This window comes from Macrosteles quadrilineatus, unplaced genomic scaffold (genome assembly GCF_028750875.1).
Source record: "Macrosteles quadrilineatus isolate MER2022 unplaced genomic scaffold, UCM_ALF_1.0 Scaffold_3__2_contigs__length_128488019, whole genome shotgun sequence".
In the NCBI taxonomy this organism is placed as follows: Eukaryota; Metazoa; Arthropoda; class Insecta; order Hemiptera; family Cicadellidae; genus Macrosteles; species Macrosteles quadrilineatus.
The window spans coordinates 25,005,261-25,026,173 of record NW_026542596.1 but is presented as its reverse complement, the minus strand read 5'-3'; the positions used below and the strand labels follow the sequence as shown (position 1 = coordinate 25,026,173).

The 20,913-nt window shown below is 31.6% G+C and overlaps 1 long non-coding RNA gene across 1 annotated transcript; it reads right to left on the bottom strand.

Annotated features, from left to right (window-relative positions):
• Window positions 1–5: 5 nt before the first annotated feature.
• Window positions 6–20,186, bottom strand: LOC128991082 (uncharacterized). The gene is made up of 4 exons (XR_008490593.1): window positions 20,104–20,186; window positions 13,544–13,627; window positions 978–1,061; window positions 6–89 (listed from the first exon to the last, which is right to left on the bottom strand). It is a non-coding gene; the product is annotated as an uncharacterized LOC128991082 (long non-coding RNA).
• Between the last annotated feature and the right edge of the window lie 727 nt (window positions 20,187–20,913).

Sequence of the window (20,913 nt, the reverse complement as noted above, 5' to 3'; positions counted from 1 at the left end):
TCTCCCCCCCCAACCCCCATCGCAATCCGTCTCCTCTCCCCCAAACGCCTTCTCTGGTCTCTGTGTAGCAGCTAGGTTTGGCGGGTGAGCTGAAAAGCAAAAATATAAGTAAAAAATAAGTTTTGGGTATTTGTGGTCTGCACTAACAACATTGAATTTAAAATACTAAAGTTAGTTTCATAAAGAGTAGGTGTAAGATTAGTGCAATTTTTTCCCACATAATAATATCTTGTTTTCTTTGACCGTTTATTTTGTATCAAGCAAATCGTAACAAATTCACTCACGTATCTTCTTTCCAGTTAGTTTTTTTCAGGCCTTTGCACTATCCCCTCCCTTTGCGAGTATTTCTGCCGCTTGCTACTCCCTAACAGCACAAGATATCCATTGAATGTTCAAAGTGGTTGAAATATGTCTAAAGATATCTACATGTAATTAAATATATTATATATTAATATACATAAAGATTAAACCTTAATAAACTTAGTACCCAAGTAAAATTATTTATTAAAATATTTACTGACTATAGTTTCGGCTCTAAGGCCATTTTCAAAGTAAACAAAAATCAAAATAAGATATGTAAATAAATAAATAAATTCATTGGTCCTAATCGAGCCTGGATTTTGAATTTCAGTCTTTGGATTCCATTCCACTTTCAAGCTATCGAAATATCCTTATTTTATCATTTAATCTCTTTATGTTTCTCCCCACTCTCATAGAGTCACAAACTTTATCTAATTCTTAGTGAAGTTTCACTCCCTCTGTTTTGTCCAACATGGCTACCAGATCAATTTCACTCTCAAAATTTAACAAATCAACCCTTCTCATCCAAAATTCTTTTGAAAAGATTCTCAAATCTGTACAAGAACTTGAAACACTTTCCCCCTCAATCTTGTCAGTGATACAAATCAGAACTTTAAACAACTTCTCGAAAAGAATCTAGATGGTTGGTTGAATGATTTTTATATGTTTGAACTCACTTGTTCTGTTGATCTGGGGTAGTATAGTCATCCAACCTGTCCGACATGGTGCGATGCTTGGCTTCTTCTGGCTCTGCTTTAAATCTAAGAGTAAATTAAGATCAGAATTGTTCAAAATAATTATATCTGTTAATTATACTAACTTGGTGAACATTTAACAACACTAAAACTTGATTTATTGTAATAATAGTTTGTATATTGTAATATGTACAAACATATTTTTAGTAATCATCTGTTTAAAATACAAAATTAAATAGAACGAGGTGTTAGCCCGTCCTACGTACGGGAATTCAGTAGTAAGTTAAAACCGTGTACAATTCTTATCGGCTAGTTTACACATAAGACAAAGTTTTTTGCAGTTTTAATGTGAAAAATCATCTTGTAAACAAATGTTGTGTGACCAAATATGTTTTTATTCCATCATAGATACGATATGCATTTTAAATCCGATAATTTTACAATGAAACAGCAATTTTGCAATTTTTACGATATGGAAAGCGTTGAAGTGACATTTGCAGACGCACACTGATTATAAGTAGCCTACAGTAGAGAGAGTAAGGCCGTCGACACACGGGAAGACTGTTTTCCAACTGAAATCGGGAACTAGTTGGACAAACTAGTCGCCAGCGTCCCGACCAATGTAGTTAGGTGGGACAGTACACACGGTGCGACTGCGATGCGACCAGTTGAGGACCAGTCGGCGATCAGTCGTTAAGCAACCGGACCTGCCGGTTGCTAGGTGATTTCAGTCGCCTGGTTTGAACAACTTTTCGCATATTTGTATTGCACTTTTCAAGGATCGGGCATACCAACTGCGATAACTCAGTACTTTTTGACATCAAGTACTCTTTGACATCCTGTTCATAGTTTTAATGCATCGGCAGCTACAAAGAGGCTACATTTAATATTTGTTTTAACATAAGGATGCACCCAATACCTTCTACGTTCTTGATTGTCTATAAAACACCAGGGCTTCTTAATCCTGCCACTCATTTCAAACGCCATACACAGTACACAGTAGGCCTACCGTTATAACAAAATAAGAACTCATTTACTGTCTCAACTCAACTACAGTCGCGCCCGTGTGCGGATATAACCAACGCAACTGCAATCGTAATCGCGTCACAAAAAAGTTGGTTCAACTTTAGTTGGGTTTCAGTCTTCCCGTGTGTCGACCGCCTAATAGTCAATTGAGAAGTGTATAGACCTATTCAACGATACCACCTTCCATAGCATACCTGCCTCTTCCATAATTATTACCACCAAAATACAACTACTATACTCAATTTCCAGTAGATAAGAATAGAAACGACCTAAAATAAAACGATAATATCCAATACAATTCACACTTTATAATTTCATTGCATTAATAGCTAAATAAATAAGTGTAAACAAAGAACAGTAAAAACAATAACAGTTTGTTTTGAAACAGCTGTTTGGTTCAAATAACATTCATTTGAAAAAAAGAACTGGTCACATGTAGCAGGAATATAAAAAGTAAACACACTAGTAAAGCTAATGACGTAATTTTCAATGTTTATTATTATCCATACCGTTATCAGTTCTATCCTTGATAATTACCTACCCTCATTGAATAAATGTACATCGTAATTTCCCATATTAGTTATTTTAAACTACAATATATTCATAGTTGAAATAAAAGTGATATTTTCACGTTTGGTGGCGCTGATATAGGCGCCCCTAAACGTAACCACAATTGACCGCGATTTCATAAAAGAATTGTTTGGCTAATTGCAGTATCCTAGGTTAATGTTGACGGTGTGTTCAATCTATGTCATCCATCTGTTTATCTTTGTATAAAACCCGGCTGAGGTTGTGGTGGTAGTTTAAAATCGTGATTCCTGATTATTCTTGATCTTCTTTTTATGACATCAACATTTCCGGGCCTAATCCAAACAAAGTTAAAGCAGACAAACATTAATTGTAAACAAAAAGCTACCATTAAGACATGTAAACATTGTTATTTTTCTAATCTTTCCTTGAAAAGTGGAGCAGTAAAATAATTTGCATTTATCCTTTTTTACTTGTGTACAGAGCCTCGATTTGTACTGTGGTTTAATTAATTTTTGTCAAAACTGTGGTTTAAACTGATGTCTAATTAGTAATTATCTCTACTAATCTTACTTATTTCCTATAATCAATGACAAAATAAGAGTAAATAAAATAACCTCATAGTTCCATAGTTTATATTTAACCATCTGTTAGTTAAAACAAATTATATTGCTCTAAAACAAATCGATGATTACAAAGATTGCTTTAAAAAATAATTTGAACATCGTAGTATTTTACTATGTATCCTCTTACAGAAGAATTGAACGTATCCATGATTAGCATTACACATAGTATAAATAAGTCAACCCTAAGTATGTCTTTACATTTTTATCCAAATGCTGAATTTGTGACACAAAAGCTGAATGTTTACAGCTGTTATGTTAAGCAAATTATTTTATGCCAAAAGCTAGTTTAGAATCTTAGCGTCGGCTGCTAGACTTTTTAAAAATTAAAACTTAATTTATAAAAAACTGGGACCCTAAACTAAAATTATGGCTTCGACATTCCCTAGTTTTCAAAATTATCTTTCTTTCAACACAAAAATCGTGAAAATCCGTCGAGTGGTTGATTCAAAATCGTGAAATAAAAAAACACACTTTCGTTTTAATATTATAGATTGAACGTGGTTTAACTGTTTAATGCGATTGAATCAACTACTTGACGAATTGTCATGATTTTTGTGTTTAAAGAAAGATAATTTTGGGAACTAGGGAATGTCGAAGCGTTTCTGTTTTTTAGATAATAAGTTTAAAGTTTTGAAAGTCTAGCAGCCAACGCTAACATTTTACACTAGCTTTTGGTATAATACCATTTGCTTAACGTAACAGCTGTAAACATTAAGCGTGTGTGACACAAATTTAGCATTTGGATAATAATGACATGCATTGCATATGGTTGACTTATTTATACTGTGTAATGCTATACTCATTAAAACGTTCATTTATTTGGTAAGAGAAAGAGGATGACAGACTATTTAAATATACAGGGTAAAATGCTAAATGTTCTAATTTATTTTTTTGCAGTCTTTACAAATTTTAGTTTTTTTTTTTAGTGCAATATAATTTGTTAACTAACAGCTGGTTGAATATAAAATTATTCTATAGAACCACCAGGTTAGTTTATTATTCTGTGATTTTGCCATTAATTAATAGGATAGGATAAAGATTCTATAACCACTGATGACTGATGTATACAAATTGAATCTTTGGCTCAGTCTTCAAAGGAAATGTTATGCAAATTATTTTTCTGTTTTACTTTTTGAGAAAAGAATAGAAAAATAACAATGTTTACATGTTTTAATTCATCTTGGCAGCTTTTTGTTTACAATAAATGTTTAACTGCTTAAACTTTGCTTGGATTAGAAATGGAAACATTGAGATGACTTTAGTTTTAGTTGACTACTCACTCAATTACAATTACTCAATTATAGTAACTTTACTAATGGTAATTAATTAATCTATATTCAGATATCAGTATTCCCTCCAACTCCCAGAAAAACAATTAATTTAACAATTTGATGCCTAAACAGAATCATAGTATCAAAAATATTCAAGTATTGCGACCATTGCAGCTGTTGGCTCCTATTTAAGGGGAGTCGCTACTGAAAAACTACCAATTTTGTAAAAAACTTGATTTTTTTTATTATTTTTTTATCTTGTTCTATGGATTGTAAGGTTTCAGAAAAACATAACATTTGGTATAATATATATTTTTTTCACTGTGAAAAAAATATTTGAAGTGAAAGGCGCACACCTCTTTTGGTGCATCAACTAGGCCTAGTATAAACCAACGTATAAACTTCAACCGCTGTTTTCCGCGACTTTAAAATTTTGTTTTTTTTTATATATAAGTTCTTATAACTTTTTAACTATTGCAGCTATATGAATGAAATTTTTACCACACATTGTTTATACTATAAATCAACTTTCTGTGCATGGATATTGTAATTGGGTAAATAAAAGTACATGAAAAAAAATTAATAAAAATTTATAACCTATAAATTTTTCAAAAACTTATTTTTGAAGCCATAACTTATAAACTAATTGAGAAAATAACATGAGTATGCACAGAAAGTATGTGCTTTCCTTGCTCTTTAAAATAAGATATCGAACAATAAAATTGGTTCAGTAGTTAAATAGTTATAAGAGATTTAAAAAACCCCATTTTTTCCCGCCAAAAAACTTAAAAAACTCCAAAAAGTATGTAAAAATGTTTTTTTTTTACTTTAACGGCAGTAAATCTTTTTCTAAGACTAAATGAACTTAAAAAAGTATATATGATAATTTTTAAAAGGATTTTATTAAAAATCACTAGTTTCAGTAGCGACTCCCCTTAACCGCTTGAAAACTAGTAATATCAACAATCACAGATAGCTCAGAGGTAAGGTAAGAGGTTCACAAGTTGAAGTTATACGGTTCGAGACCTGTCCGGGTAGGCATAAAAAAAATTTTCTTGTTATTTTCAAAAATTGTTTTTATTAACTATAAAATCAAAATACTCGACTGATAAATGTGCTTTTCAGACTTAATCTTTATTATTTTGTGTTTTAGCGAATTTCCCATATAGGGAATAAGCTATTACCGTAGTACTCATGGTAAGACCTGGACGCGGGACCGATTTTTTTTTTCGTTTTGAGGTCCCTAGAGGCCAAAAACACCATCCGTTCAAATTCATATATATATATATATATATATATTTATATTTTTATATATATATATATGTGTCCGTTAGCACGATAACTCGAGCAAAAATGATCCGATTTTGATGAAATTTGGTACAAACGTGTAAACCTACGTTTATTCGAACGAGTTCGCAATCCAGCATGATCTGACCATGGGAACGGGGGTTTACGGGGGGTTTTATGGGGTAAAAATAGGTTTTTCCTATTTTTTACCCAAAAACATAAAATTTAGCAATTTCTTTTCAAACCATTTTGTAGAGCTTAAAAAAACAAATAATTTAGTATATTGAAGCGTTATTATGCGCCTAATGGTTACGGAGAAAATTCCAAAAAATTGTAAATTTAAAATTCCAATGTTATTCTTATGGAGAATAAGTAAACTGTTGTAGTTTGCTTGTTTATGAACATATTTTGATCAAATTTGAAAAATATTTTTATTTCTTACTAACTATTAACATTTTACAAAAAAAGAACAGTTTTACCCTCCCTGATGCAGCAAACCTAAGTACTTGTTAAACTAATTCTATTTAAATAGGGAATAAATGTTATATTTTTAAGTAGACATTTCAGTGTAAATCCAATCAGTCAAATGGAAATTCGCTTAGTCTGCAGGTTTGCTGCGGCGGGGGTATTTATGTATTTATTATCTATATTTTTTTATCTGTCAGCAGATATCAGTATCCAGTTTTAGAAGTTCTTAAGACATTGTAAATCTAATATCCCTTGAAAGTTGTGTTGAAATTACTTATAGTACTTTGTGTAATGGCAAAACGTTCTGCCTCCTAGAAACTGTCAAATAGTTAATAGCTTAATATCATATGTTTTTGGTTTTGTGTTATGAAAATAAGATCAATAATGAAGAATGGTTTGAATAGAAATAAAGTTTGTTACAAGTTCATCTATGTCCTTATTTAAATGTTAAAAGCTATAATTAAAAGTAATAAAAGTAAAAGTAAAACTACAAAAATAACAGAAGGTTATGGACCCAGTCCCAGTAAAAGCTTGTAACAATAACTAAAAATATTTATGTGAAAATAAAATAGTAATAAGGGTAAGATGACATCAGTAAATAGTGATGAAATAGTGTGCATACAAAAACTGAAAGACTCTAGCACATTTCCTATGTGGCATTTTGAGGTACATAGTGGATGGAACAGAACTTTTGGCTGAATGTGGACGTGATACAGACAAAATTGAGAAATGTAAGACAAAAGATGCAACTGCTAAACATGTAATATTGAGAACAGTTGATAACAAAGTGAAAGTCCATCTCATGCCATGTGAAACAGCAAAAGAAATGTATGATACACTATTGAGAATATACAGGAAAGACAAAATGGTCAACAAAAATGTTTACTACTTCAAGATTTTTACAATTTCAAGTTTGATCAATCCAAAGATGTAAATACTAATATTAGTGAAGTTCAAAACATTGTTTGTAAATTAAAATGTCTAAATGAGGAAATCACAGAACAAATGATGATTTCAAAGATAATGACTATCCTCCCGGAACGCTTTAAGCATTTCAGCAGTGCCTGGGATTCTACTCAGGAGACAAACAAAAACCTCGAGAATCTTATTGCAAGACTGACTCTAGAAGAGGATAAAGTGGAAATATCAAATAAAGAGGATGAAAACGTATCTTTTAAAGTGGAAGCAAATTATGGAGGTAAGAAGAAGAAAATAATATGTTTTTCGTGTGGTACAACAGGACATCTTAAAACAAACTGCCCAAAGAGATGGTGCTCAATGTGTAAGAACAATCATGATGAAAACAACTGTAGATTTAAAGTCTGTCGAATTTGTAAAAAGACAAATCATAGAGAGGAGGACTGTTTTTTTTAGGAATAAAGGTAAGCCTGAACAAAATAAATTTAATAAAAGTCACAAAAACGCTAAAATAGCTTTTTTGAGTAAAAGTGAAAAATGTCTAGTTAATAATAACGAATTATGCCAATTCATTGTAGAAAGTGGAGCAAGTTCTCATATGGTAAGTCAAAGTGAGTATTTTAAAGAAATTGGACAATGTTCTGAGAAAATAAATATAGCTAAAAATGGTCAAAGTATGTCTGTAACAGGGGTTGGTTCAATTTATTGAATATGATGAATGCTTATTAAAAGATGTGTATTGTGTTCCTGAATTATCTAAGAATCTTATGTCTGTAAACAAAATCACAGAAAACGGTTCAGTATATTTTGACGATAACAGGTATACATTTTAAATGAAAAGATTGAGTTTCCAGAAAACTGTGTTGTGATTGAGGGTGATAAAGCTTAGAACGGAATGTATATAGTAAATATAGTACAAAAGAGTCTGTTATGATGTCAGAACAAGATAGTAATAATTTAGAAACTTGGTATAAAAAATTGGGTCATCTAAATCATAAGCAACTGCAAGAACTTCCTAAAATGTGTGAAGGTATACATTTTGGAAAACAGGAGAATAAAACTATTTTGGACTGTTCAGTGTGTGCTAAGGCTAAACAGGTAAGATTACCTTTCAAAACTGTGAGACAAAGAGCTGAAAGGCCACTAAAAATAATACATAGTGATCTTTGTGGTCCCATTGATCCTCCTACATACGATGGTAAGAATTATTTTTTGACATTGCTTGATGATTATAGCCATTTTTGTAAAGTGTATCTGTTGAGTACAAAATCAGCAGGTGAAGTGTCAATGTATATTAAACAGTATATTGCTGAAGCTGAGGCTCATTTCAATCTGAAAGTCAGTAAACTAAGATGTGACAATGGCGGGGAATACAAAAATGTAGAATTCATTGATTGGTGTAAAAAGAAAGGTATCCAAATTGATTTTACAATTCCATATACTCCACAACTGAATGGGAAATCTGAAAGACTAAATCTTACTTTAATGAACAAAGCCAGATCTATATTATTTGAAGCCCAATGTGACAAAGAGATGTGGGGAGAAGCTGTGTTAACAGCCGCTTATCTTGCTAATAGAAGTCCTACAACTGGATCAAGTAATACTCCCGCTGAAAAGTGGTATGGAAAGAAGCCAAATTTAAGTAATCTTCAGATTTTTGTCAAGAAAGTATATGCCAAAGTTATAAAGCCTTTAAGAAAACTTGACTCAAGGAGTAAAGAAGCCATGTTTGTTGGATACGCCACGAATGGATACAGGCTATGCGATCCAGAAAGAAGAGAGACATTTGTTAGTAGAGATGTGATCTTCACATCTAAATTTTTCTGTGAATACAAAGAAAATAAATTACATAATGGACAAATATTTGAACAATTTGAAGAAGCAAATGAAGAACACAGTAATTGGGAAGGTGAAGTAGAAGAACCTCAAAAAATAAATGAAATGGAAAATGAAATAATAGAACACCAAGAAGTAGGTGATGAAAGTGAAGAAAGAGTAATAAATGAAGGTATACCAAGAGAACACCAAAGAGTAATATATGAAGATAGACCTAGAGAAAGCCAAGAAGTACATGATGAAAATCAAAGCGGAGTTATAAATGAAGATAGAAACCTGGATAAAAATATTGAAGAAGAAGGATACAACCTTCGTCCAAGAGGAGTGATAAAAAAACCCAAAATATATGACGACTACTGTTTAGAGGAAGACCAAGTGCTAATGACATATAGTGAAACCATGAAAAGTTCAGATCGAGATAAGTGGATGCAAGCAATAGAAGAGGAAAAACAATCTCTTAAAATAAACAACACTTGGGAATTGGTTGATGAAAAAGAAGCTGAGAGAGAAAAATTACTTACAGCTAAATGGATTTTTAAAATTAAGGAAGATGGTCGGTATAAAGCACGTCTTGTGGTCAGAGGATGCCAACAAAAACCCAGATGATATTGATTATAAAGACTTATTCAGTCCTGTCGTTGATTCAAGTGCACTGAGATTGCTTTTTGCAATTGCTGCTAAAGAAGACGGAAATGCAAACGTTCGATGTAAAAACAGCATTCTTACATGGTGAATTAAATGAAACAATGTACATGAAACTACCAGAAGGTTACACTGAAAAAGGGAAGGTCTGTAAACTGAAAAAGGCCCTTTATGGTCTAAAACAAGCACCATGCCGATGGAATAAAAAACTTACAACCTTTCTGAAACAACAAGGCCTTGATCAACTAAAATCTGATCAATGTATTTTTAAAGACAACCATGGAAAAATCATAATCGCAATTCATGTAGATGATGGTATCGTTTTTGGAAAGGACAAACAACGAATAGAGCATTTAATAACAATGTTAAACATGGAGTTTGGCATCACAAGAAATGAAAATCCTAAAACATACTTGGGAATGGAACTAAATAAGGGAAATGATGGTTTGTACATATCCCAAGAGAAGTATGCTAAACAAGTGCTGGAAAAATATAACATGGCAGATTGCAAGTTAGTTAAAACCCCAATATCACCACAAAATCAGGAAGAACAAAATTTAAAATCTGATGATGATAATTCTAACTACAGATAAATTATTGGAAGCTTACTATATCTCACAAGTAAAACTAGACCTGATTTGTCATATGCAGTTAGTTACGAAAGTAGATTCATGGAGAGACCTAAGAAAGAAGATGTACAGAATGTTAAAAGAACTCTAAGATATCTTAAAGGTACCCAATACAGAAGAATAAAGTTCTCTAAGTCACAAGAACGAGAAAAAGAAGTACTTGAACTTATTGCATACAGCAATGCTGATTATGCTGGTGATAAGAATCAAAGAAAAAGTACCACTGGTTATTATATAATTTATGCTGGGGGACCAATATCATGGCGATCACGAAAACAGAACACTGTTGCAAAATCTACAACAGAGGCTGAGTACATTGCCGCTGCAGATTGCTGTACGGAATTAACATATCTGAGAACTTTGATTGAAGAGATAACGGGAAAACAAGTAAAAATGACTTTGTATGTGGACAACCAAAGTTCTATAAAACTAATTAAATCTGGTCAGTTAAGTTTAACAGAAAGAAGACATATATTGAGGTGAAATTTCATTATCTGAGTGAAAAATATCAGAATCAAGAATTTGAAATTAAATACTGCCCGACTGATGATCAGATAGCTGATTTGTTCACAAAACCTCTCACATATCCAAACTTCAACAAATTCAGAGACATGTTGACAGTTTAAAGATAAAGAGAACATTTTACCATTAAGGGGGTATGTTGAAATTACTTATAGTACTTTGTGTAATGGCAAAATGTTCTGCCTCCTAGAAACTGTCAAATAGTTAATAGCTTAATATCATATGTTTTTGGTTTTGTGTTATGAAAATAAGATCAATAATGAAGAATGGTTTGAATAGAAATAAAGTTTGTTACAAGTTCATCTATGTCCTTATTTAAATGTTAAAAGCTATAATTAAAAGTAATAAAAGTAAAAGTAAAACTACAAAAATAATAGAAAGTTGAAATTAGTGACATTTAAACTTCTTCACGATATCTAACAAATATAAATATCTGGATATTGATCATCTAGCCTATAGATATTTTAAATATCCAAGTAAAATGTTTATAAGATATTCTATAGATACCTCTGGTGCCAGACCTGCACAGAATTAAAATCAACAAGGTTTACAAGACAAACCACAGAAAACGTACTACTATAACCCAGAATGCCAACCGCATGGTAAAAAGCATTAAGTGTTTTGAGAGAGCTTTGCCTGTCAATCCGTAGGCAGCGCCACCAGCGTTGCTATGCTATTGCATGGCAACGCTGGTGGCGCTGCCTACGGATTGACAGGCAAAGCTCTCTCAAAACACTTAATGCTTTTTACCATGCGGTTGGCATTCTGGGTTATAGTAGTACGTTTTCTGTGGACAAACCACCATAATATAAATTCAAAAATCTTAAGTACTCGAGTTGGTACCGGTAAGTATTAACATCTTTAAACTATTAAACTATTCCCTTCACAAAGGTAGTCTGAAGTGCTGAGCAAATGACTAGTTCAACTTATACTATAAAAACTGGGAAAGCCACCAGACAAAGGCACAATTGATTTTATGATTCAAGTTTGACACTCCCTACAATAAAGATTACTGGATTGTACAGGTGTGCGAGAGGCTAATTTTTAAGCCTAGCCAAGCATGGTTTTTAAGCTTGAGAGGTTGAGCACCAAGTCGGAAAATGGACCTTGAGTAGAACTTTTACATTCACAATCACATGATTCACAATTTTAGCACAATTTAAGATGACGACAATAACAAATGTACAATGGTGACCAACAAGGTGTCTTTAAATTTGAGAATTTCTTTTGTGTTTGAAAACTTTGATTGAATCAAATGATAACTGCCAGAACCCCCATAATTTCCCTAGTGGAAGACATCAATAGAAATCAATAGAAAAAATCTATTGATATCACTAGATGCTTAGTGATATCAATAGATGTTCATGGATATCATTACAAGTAAATACAAACAAATAGACATCACTGAAAACTTAGTCAATACATATCACTAGACATCTATAAACATAAAATATATCAATATAGATCATTAGAGCAAACAAATCGTTCATTGATATCAATAGAGAATATTTTTTAAATATGTTAGATGTAAATATAAATCAATAGACATCAATACGGGTAAATAAAAATCAAAATATCTCTCAAATGTATCACAAATGAGCATTATGGATTATACAAAATATCAATGTAAAGTGGTTAAATAAACAGTAATAAAAATGTTATTTTTTGAAAAAAGGAAAAACTTTAGTTTTAGGTCATAGACGTTAGCTGAGGTACCTAAAACTCAATATAATTTAAAAATATATCATTTTAAAATTGTTGTAAAACAGTTAGCCTACAACTTGTATTAAATCATATTTTTTAAACTGCCAAAATCTGATTGCTAAATAATTTTAAAATTGTTATAAAACAGTTTACAACTTGTATTAAAACTAATTTTCTTAAACTTCAAAAAACTGATTGTAAAACAATTTTAAAATTGTTGTAAAACAGTTACAGCTCGTATTGAAACTTATTTTTTTCAACTGCAAAAAACTTATTGTTAAACATTTTTAAAATTGTTTCAATCCTATATCAACATTGTTGTAATATGAAGTTTAAATCAAAATGTTTTAAAATTGTTATACAACAATTGTAATACAACTTTCGACAACTTTTAACAATTTCTTTCCTAATGGGTTATTAGGGATAAAAATTACTCACAAATTCATTATTGAATTGAATTCCTTATTTCTAGAAATCAATCAAAATAAATTGTATTGACACACTATTCACATCACCCAAGTAGCAAGAAAACAGTTTGAACTGGTAATAAAACAGTTTTGAAACATGTTAAAGCATATAGGTACATGCTTGAAATGACACAAATGCCATTGAAGAATCTTTTCAAAGTTTAATTATGAGGCCTAACACAGCTTCTCGCATTCAAAGTGGCTATCATCACTCAGTCAGACATGAAGAGTCCGTGGCGTAATGGCTTAGACATCCGGCTACCATGCTGGAGTCCCAGGTTCAAATCTCGGGAACACCTAGAGCTTTTTGACAAGATTTTTTTTACTTTTTCATTTTTATTTTATTTTTAGTGCATAGTAGATGTGATTCAATGTGTTGAAACAAATTAAAAATTGTTTTTTAACAAGCTACAAATTATTTTCAATTAAGCTAATGACTCGGATCCTATATTTACTTGTATTGATATGTATTGATGTGTATTGATGTGTATTGGCCCAAATACACATACGTATCAATACGTATCAATATACAATTTTTGTATTGATATATATTGATCACTTCCACTAGGGTTGTTATTAGAATCTAGATGGTTGGTTGAATGATATTTATATGTTTGAACTCACTTTTTCTGTTGATCTGGGGTAGTATAGTCATCCAACCTGTCCGACATGGTGCGATGCTTGGCTTCTTCTGGCTCTGCCTTGAATCTAAAAAGTAAATTAAGATCAGAATTGTTCAAAATAATTATATCTGTTAATTATACTAACTTGGTGAACATTTAACAACACTAAAACTTTATTTATTATCAAATTGTAATACAAACCAATTTTTAGTAATCATCTGTTAAAAAGACAAAATTAAATAGAATTGAATGTGGTTTAACTGTTGAATATTGAATGCGATTGCAAACAACGAGGTTATTTTTATATGCATGTGTGTATTACTCCGCCAACACAATATTAAATTCAGGTTTTTAGTTAATTATATTACATTTGAATATTCATACAAGCAGATAAAGGGGTATTTTATTTGTAAAATGTAACATAATTATTAACACAAGTACAATAATAGCATTTGCTGATCAATGTGTACAGCTAATATCCTCAACATCAGCTGATTCATTTTTTGCCTGTATGGAGGAAGAAACACAAAACTAGTTTAGCCCCGCAACGTAAGTATAGTGTACATTGAAAACAGCTGATGTTGCTGCAGAATATGATCAAATTCTGCTTAAAATTGTTTTCCAAAAATATAAATAACTTTTAAACGCTGTATACATTTTTCTGCTTTATAAAGGTGTCGAGACTTTACAAATAAATTTTGTAAAAACTAAAACCATCGATCTCTGACTAAAAGCCATAAATGAGGCAGAGATTTTGTCTAGAGGAGAAAGTTGTAAATGGCATCATTGGAATTGGAAAGTTAAAACTGCATTTATTTTTATTTTTCCTCCCTTTGTAGCATGTGTGAGTATGGCGATGTTTTATAAAACTCATATATGCGTTGTCTTCCTGGTATTCGCATGTGATATACTTATCTATAAACTGTATGCACGTCTCTATATTATTTCCCTCAATATTTTCTTGGTTTAGTGGATCTTTAAGCCATAAAAATATATGCTTGTGTGGAGAGCCTCTCATTTGAAATTCTACTCGTTCATAACTGTCAATAACAGTGTGTTTTCCAAAAGGGCCAAAATCTTTCTCTTTTATGTATTTCATTAATTTTGAAACTTTTTGATCAAAATATCGAGCACAGGTGATTGGGTCATTACGAATTAATAGAGTTTTATCATTATCAGACAGTGACAAAGCTTCTTCGATGCTAATTGTTTTATTTTGTAGCAATTTTGCCAAAAGTTGAATTAATACAGGCCAGAACTTTTCAGCAGATGATAGTGTAATAAATAACGTGGGTTTACCTAACTGTCTTATCATGGAAAATAAGTTTTTCTTTTTGTTCTCCCAGTAGGCTGGAGATGATCTTACCTGGTTCAATACTCTAAAACCATCATCATGATTAATTAAACTGTTGACGAAACAATCATTTAATGCATCAGTGACAGTTAAACTAGATTTGATTTTTTTTTTTCTCAAGCAAACATTTATATTAGAAACACAGCTCAACTCTAGTTTCTTTTTTGCCATATATAACAATTTAGTAGGAGTACAGCTTCTTCTATCGGAACGTCTTTCTTCAGATTTTGCTCTGTCTGCATAAGATATTTTCCCCTTTATATCCATTGGGAATCCACCATAAATTTTAGGGAACGACAGTTCTTCAATATCTGGCTGGATGTGCCATGGCACTGGTTGTTTATCCTGGCCTGGTGCAATGACCTCAACACTACTAAGGGATGTTTCTAAATTTCTATCAATGATTAGCACTTCTTCATTGTCTTCCTCACAGAACTCTTCACTTTCCAAATTGATTGCAGTGGATGGTACTTGTGCCTCATCGTTAGAATCAACAATGAAATTTACATTTTCATCAGAATGTGTTGAGTATTGTTGAAAAAATGTATCATCAATTATTATATTGTACTTTTGATATAGTGGGGTGTCCTTTAAGTATGACAATGCTTGGCAAACTGCAGAAGGCCGAATAGTTTCATACATATAATCTGAAGCATGTGTTATATGTCTTTTTAATTTGATTTGTATTGTATTCATATTTACAAAATTGCGAGGCAGTTTTTGAACCATATCATTAATTTCAATTGGCACATTGATAACTGATCCTTTGATTCCAAGCTGGGAATTTAATGTATGTGTTTGTAATGGTCTGATTTGCATAAAATTGATATAAGGCGCAACCATTCTTTCTTCCAGATCAGACAAACTAGTTAGGCACTCTGGAACATGTGGAAACTTTAACCCATTTGAAACTGAAAGTGGCGGAACTTTTCCTTTTTTAATATATTTATTACATGTGTGACAAATCCATTTACATTCGCTAAATATAGAGGTATCAATGTTAGGAAGGTTACTGAAATCTGAGTTTTTAAAAGAATTTATAGAATGTAAGAAAAACAATCCTTCGCAAAAAGTACAAACAAATTCTGGACGATAACTTCTTAATTTAATTACATCTTATTTTAGCCTAGCTTCTTGTGACCCATTCCTTCGAAGCTCATTTTGAACTTTTTCTCGATATCTTAAAAAGTCATTGTTTCTTTTTACAGCTTTATTTATCTTATCACTCTCTCTTTCTCTTATTCGATAATCTTCGTCAGATCTAAGCTTTTTCATCATATTGCTGTTTCTCTCTCTCTCAGTGCTCCTGAAATCATCATCTGATCTAAGCTTTTTCATTATATTGCTGTTTCTCTCTCTCTCCGTGTTCTTGTAGTCATCATCTGATCTGTCATAATCTTGTTCTATTACTCTATTCTAAATAGTCAGCTGTTGGTAAATATTAAATAGTAAACACTTCTTATTGTTACTTTTGAAAACATTACACTACAAACATTATGGTGTTAAAATAAAAAGATATAATTTACAATGTGCGTGTATTTCAATAGTACGGTCACAACACTTTTTGGCGACGAGTAAAAATCGAAATAATGACATTTTACATGTTCAAATAATTTGTAATTATTATTAAATCTGTTTCAATCATTCAACCTACACTACTTTCATCACATTTGACTGAACCACAATGGATGCTGACCAATTCTAGGAATTCCTACAAGTTTTTCAACAGCAACAACAAGAACAGTTTCAACAATTATTCTCACATTTCACAAGGCATGAGAAGTTGGAGGTATCAGTAAGTTTTACAAATATTGCTCCATTTGAAAATTTCGAACCTAAACGTGAAAAGTTTTCTAATTATCTAGAACGCTTTGAAAATTACTATACTCTGAAAGGCCTGACTCAAAAGGAAAGTATTGCTCAACTCTTATGTGTATCTATTGGGTCAGTACATTACAATGCCCTATCAGCTTTTCTAGGCCCAGAGAAACCAATAAAAAACTTACCTTACGATGATCTTGTCAAAGTTCTAACTCAAATGCTTGTTCCTAAGAAAAATGTAGTCGTTTCTCAACATTACTTTTTGAATATTTATCAAAAGAATGGTCAATCAATATCAGATTTCGTAGCCTCACTTCAGCGAGATTTAGTCGATTGTGAATTTACAATTAAATGTGAATGCGAGAAAACAAATTCAATCTCTGATGTATTTTTACGAGCCCAGTTCATCCGTGGCCTTCGAGATGATTGGCTTAAAGAACAGATCTTAAGTATTGTTTTTGTCAAAATTTTCGAGTTTGAGTTTTGAGTGGATATATTCGTTTTGGGTCCGCCTGGACCCAAAAAGTGGTTTTCGAAGTGATGTGTGTGTGTGTGTGTGTGTGTGTCTGTGTGTGTACAGAGCTAGAGACTACACGCACCTGTGGTCCGATTTCGATGACATTTGGTATGTAGGTTCTAATCCATGGTATCTCCAGGCGTTTTTTTAATTTTTTTTTTAATTTGGATTTTTTATGGGGATTTTCCCATTAAAACCCATAAAAAACCGGAAAAATTTGATTTTCTCAAAAATGGCCAGAACGATTTTGATAAAAATTTAGTATGTTGTAGCCCTTTAAATTCTGAACAAAATGGTACAAATCCCATTTCTGTAAAAATTACGGTTCAAAAGTTATGGTAAATTATGTTATTTTCCCATTAAAAATCCCATAAAATAACGAAAAATAGGATTTTAGACAAAAATCTGGTCTTGATTTAACATAGTATGTTATGGTCCTTACAATTTTGATAGTTTTTTCATTTTTTAGAAATTTTTATTTTTAATGGGGATTTTCCCATAAAACCCCATAAAATAAGGGAAAAAAAGGATTTTCCCAAAAATGGCCTGAACGATTTTGATAAAAATTTAGTATGTTATAGTCCTTTCTATTCTGAACAAAATGGTACAAATCCCATTTCTGTAAAAATTACGGTTCAAAAGTTACTGTAAATTATGTTATTTTACCATAAAAACCCCATAAAATAACGAAAAATCAGATTTTCCCAAAATTGGCTCGAACGATTTTGATACAAATTTAGTATGTTATAGTCCTTTAATTTCTGAAGAAAATGTACAAATCCCATTTTCGTATATTTACTCTCACCGCTTGGCGCTTACACATGATAAAGGTTGTTGACAAACTTATGGGAGAAAGTATGTGTCAGAATGCTGATACCGTTTATTTAATACATCACTGTACATTTTGATTCAGATTTTTAATTAAATTTGTAGTTGGAAGTTTCAAATTTGATTATCTGGTAAGAACAAGGTGATGGAGTAGGTAATTCTGGAATTGGTAAGGTTGGGAATATTTTTCTCTTGTTATTCTGGTTTGGTTAGTAGGATCAGGAATATATCTGCAAAAATATTTATTTTTAGTATAGGCCTAATTCCTATCATAATATTTAACAGATATTACAAGTTAAATCATTTTGAAAAATTAAAACTATTTGAAAAACTATACCTACCTACTGTACTTATGTTGAAATTCCAATTATCATTCAAGGCTTTTTTTCTTTTTAGATCTGAACCTTTTTAACTATTGGTCTAAACGCCTACTAATTGACTCATTAGAACCTATGAGCAATGTTTGCTTATATGTATGATTGTATGTATGCGTACACAAAGATCTCAAAAAAGGCTTCAACGACTTCCTTTAAGAGTCTGTGGTAGGCTACCTCCACCATCTTGGTTTTTTAGTCCCATAAGAGCAATGTTAAATTTAAACACAAACTACGGGTTTATTTGTTGATATAACATTTTGAATTTGGTCTCATTTTGAAAAAAACAGTAATGCCTAGTGAGACATGAAACAAGAACTTTATTTTTATTTTTAGACTCGTAGAATATTTAAAAAAATGTATGTCTACATTCATTACTCTTTTTTTCAACCTATTAACGGACATTAGATAAATTTTTGCTTTCATATTCCCACTCAAAATATTATCAAGTCCTTCATGTAAAAAGATTCAAATAGCTTGGATTTAAAGTTCATGAATAGGCTATGTGTATAACATATTCATGTATATAACACATAATGCATATATGCATAATATAACATGATTAAAATCATAAATTGCATTAAATTGCATAATATAATGTACATATAATATTACATGTATATGTTATATGTAATATGAAGGTTTCGATTGACTGTGACACAGCTTTGCGTTAGTTAAAAAGATAGCCTACATAATTATTTACGTCATGGGTTGGTTTATAAACATATTTTTCATGTTGCAGTATTCGAGCTCTATTTTCATTGCCCAACAAATAAAATCGTGTACTGTTTACTAAACTGACGCTGAAGTAACAAGACCAGATTATATGTAGTTTCTTACCAAAAATTTTAATAATCATGCATTGGTACTGAGCAACACACAAAAATCCTAATGCAATATAGGCCTATTCATGTTAGAATTGCGTATAATGATACATATTTTAATATATAACCTATCGTGGTTAATTGTAACATCGGGAACTTTACATTTTGCAGCAAATTTATTCTTATTTGTTTTGAAACATAATATTGTAAAACAAATATATTATGTTTTGTTTAAAAACAAATGTTGTATGCACCAGGTTAATGTTGAAAAATTTGCATAAATGTAGCTTTGCAGCAGCTCTTTTACTTAAAAGATCGATATAGTATTGAACAATTTTATATCTATACTCAATTCAATTCAATTCAATTCAATTATTTAAGATGGGGACGTCACTATGTGCGTATTTTAACCCAAATATGAGTGAAGGATGAGTGTAGGATGAGTGGCGCGATCTTGTAGTCTTGTTAGTGACTAAGGCCGACATGTTCCTTAGACACAGCTGTTAATTAATAGCCCATACAGCTAATGGCAACTAAGGGACCTACAGTTTATAGTGGAATCCGAACCACATTTTTCCTTGTAATTTACGAATTGGTCTAATTATCAGGATAATACTGCGGATAGTCGTAGTACTCACTAGTGCGGACGTTAATCCACACCAGGGAGCATCATTAATATTATTAATATTATTAATATTATTACTATTATAACATTGATTTTTAATAAACATGATACTCTTTTAAAAGTATTATTTTTTCTTTATGACCTATTGAAAATTAAACTCGTCTAAATAATGTAACTATGGAAATTGTAGTGTTAAATGGTTGACAACATTGACATACCAGATTTAAACTTTATATATTCTTTTTAAGCTGAATTCCACTTCTTGATTTTCACGTTATTTATTATCCCATTTGGATTTTCCTTGCGATTGATGATAGGCTAACAGAAATTTCCTTCATACCCATACGCATAAGCTTGAATAGGAGATGTAGGTTTTTGCTTTTCCAGTAAATTGAAATTTAGCGAGTCTGTGAGTTTTCTTCAACAGAGAAAGTCTTATGTAATTTACATACAAAATTAAAATAAAATTATGTTCAGTTTAGGTAAAAGAATGTGCTTAGTTTGTGTTTATAAACTATACGATACTTTATTTTATCGATTTCCGTATTCCATGTTGTGTAATCAACATCAATACAGCATTGATATCCTGACACCCAAAGCGCGGGAACAATGTTCTGTCTGAAACTAGTAGAACAACGTGCTTAAAATCAAAATGGCCTACGTAGTTCAGACCAACTCGGCCCAGCGCGCCACCGTAATTTCGTAAAACTTGATTCACAACAGTCACTACCGTACCTCAGGAGCTCGCCGCAGTAGACATGCCTGCGTGGTGTAGTGGCTAGCGCTCTCACTCTTCGTACGGGAGGTCCCGAGTTTGAATCTTGGTCGTGACACTAATTTTTTGTATCGAAATCTGTTATTTAAGCTGTGTAGAAAGAATCAATTATTTTTTTGTCATCAGAAGTCATTTTGTAGTTCAACTAAAATATATTGAATTTTTGTTTTAAACATAATTAACTTTCCCAACAAATCAATTGGTAAATCAACTTAGGCTACTTTCTTAATCAATGTTATGAGATTGAGTAGGC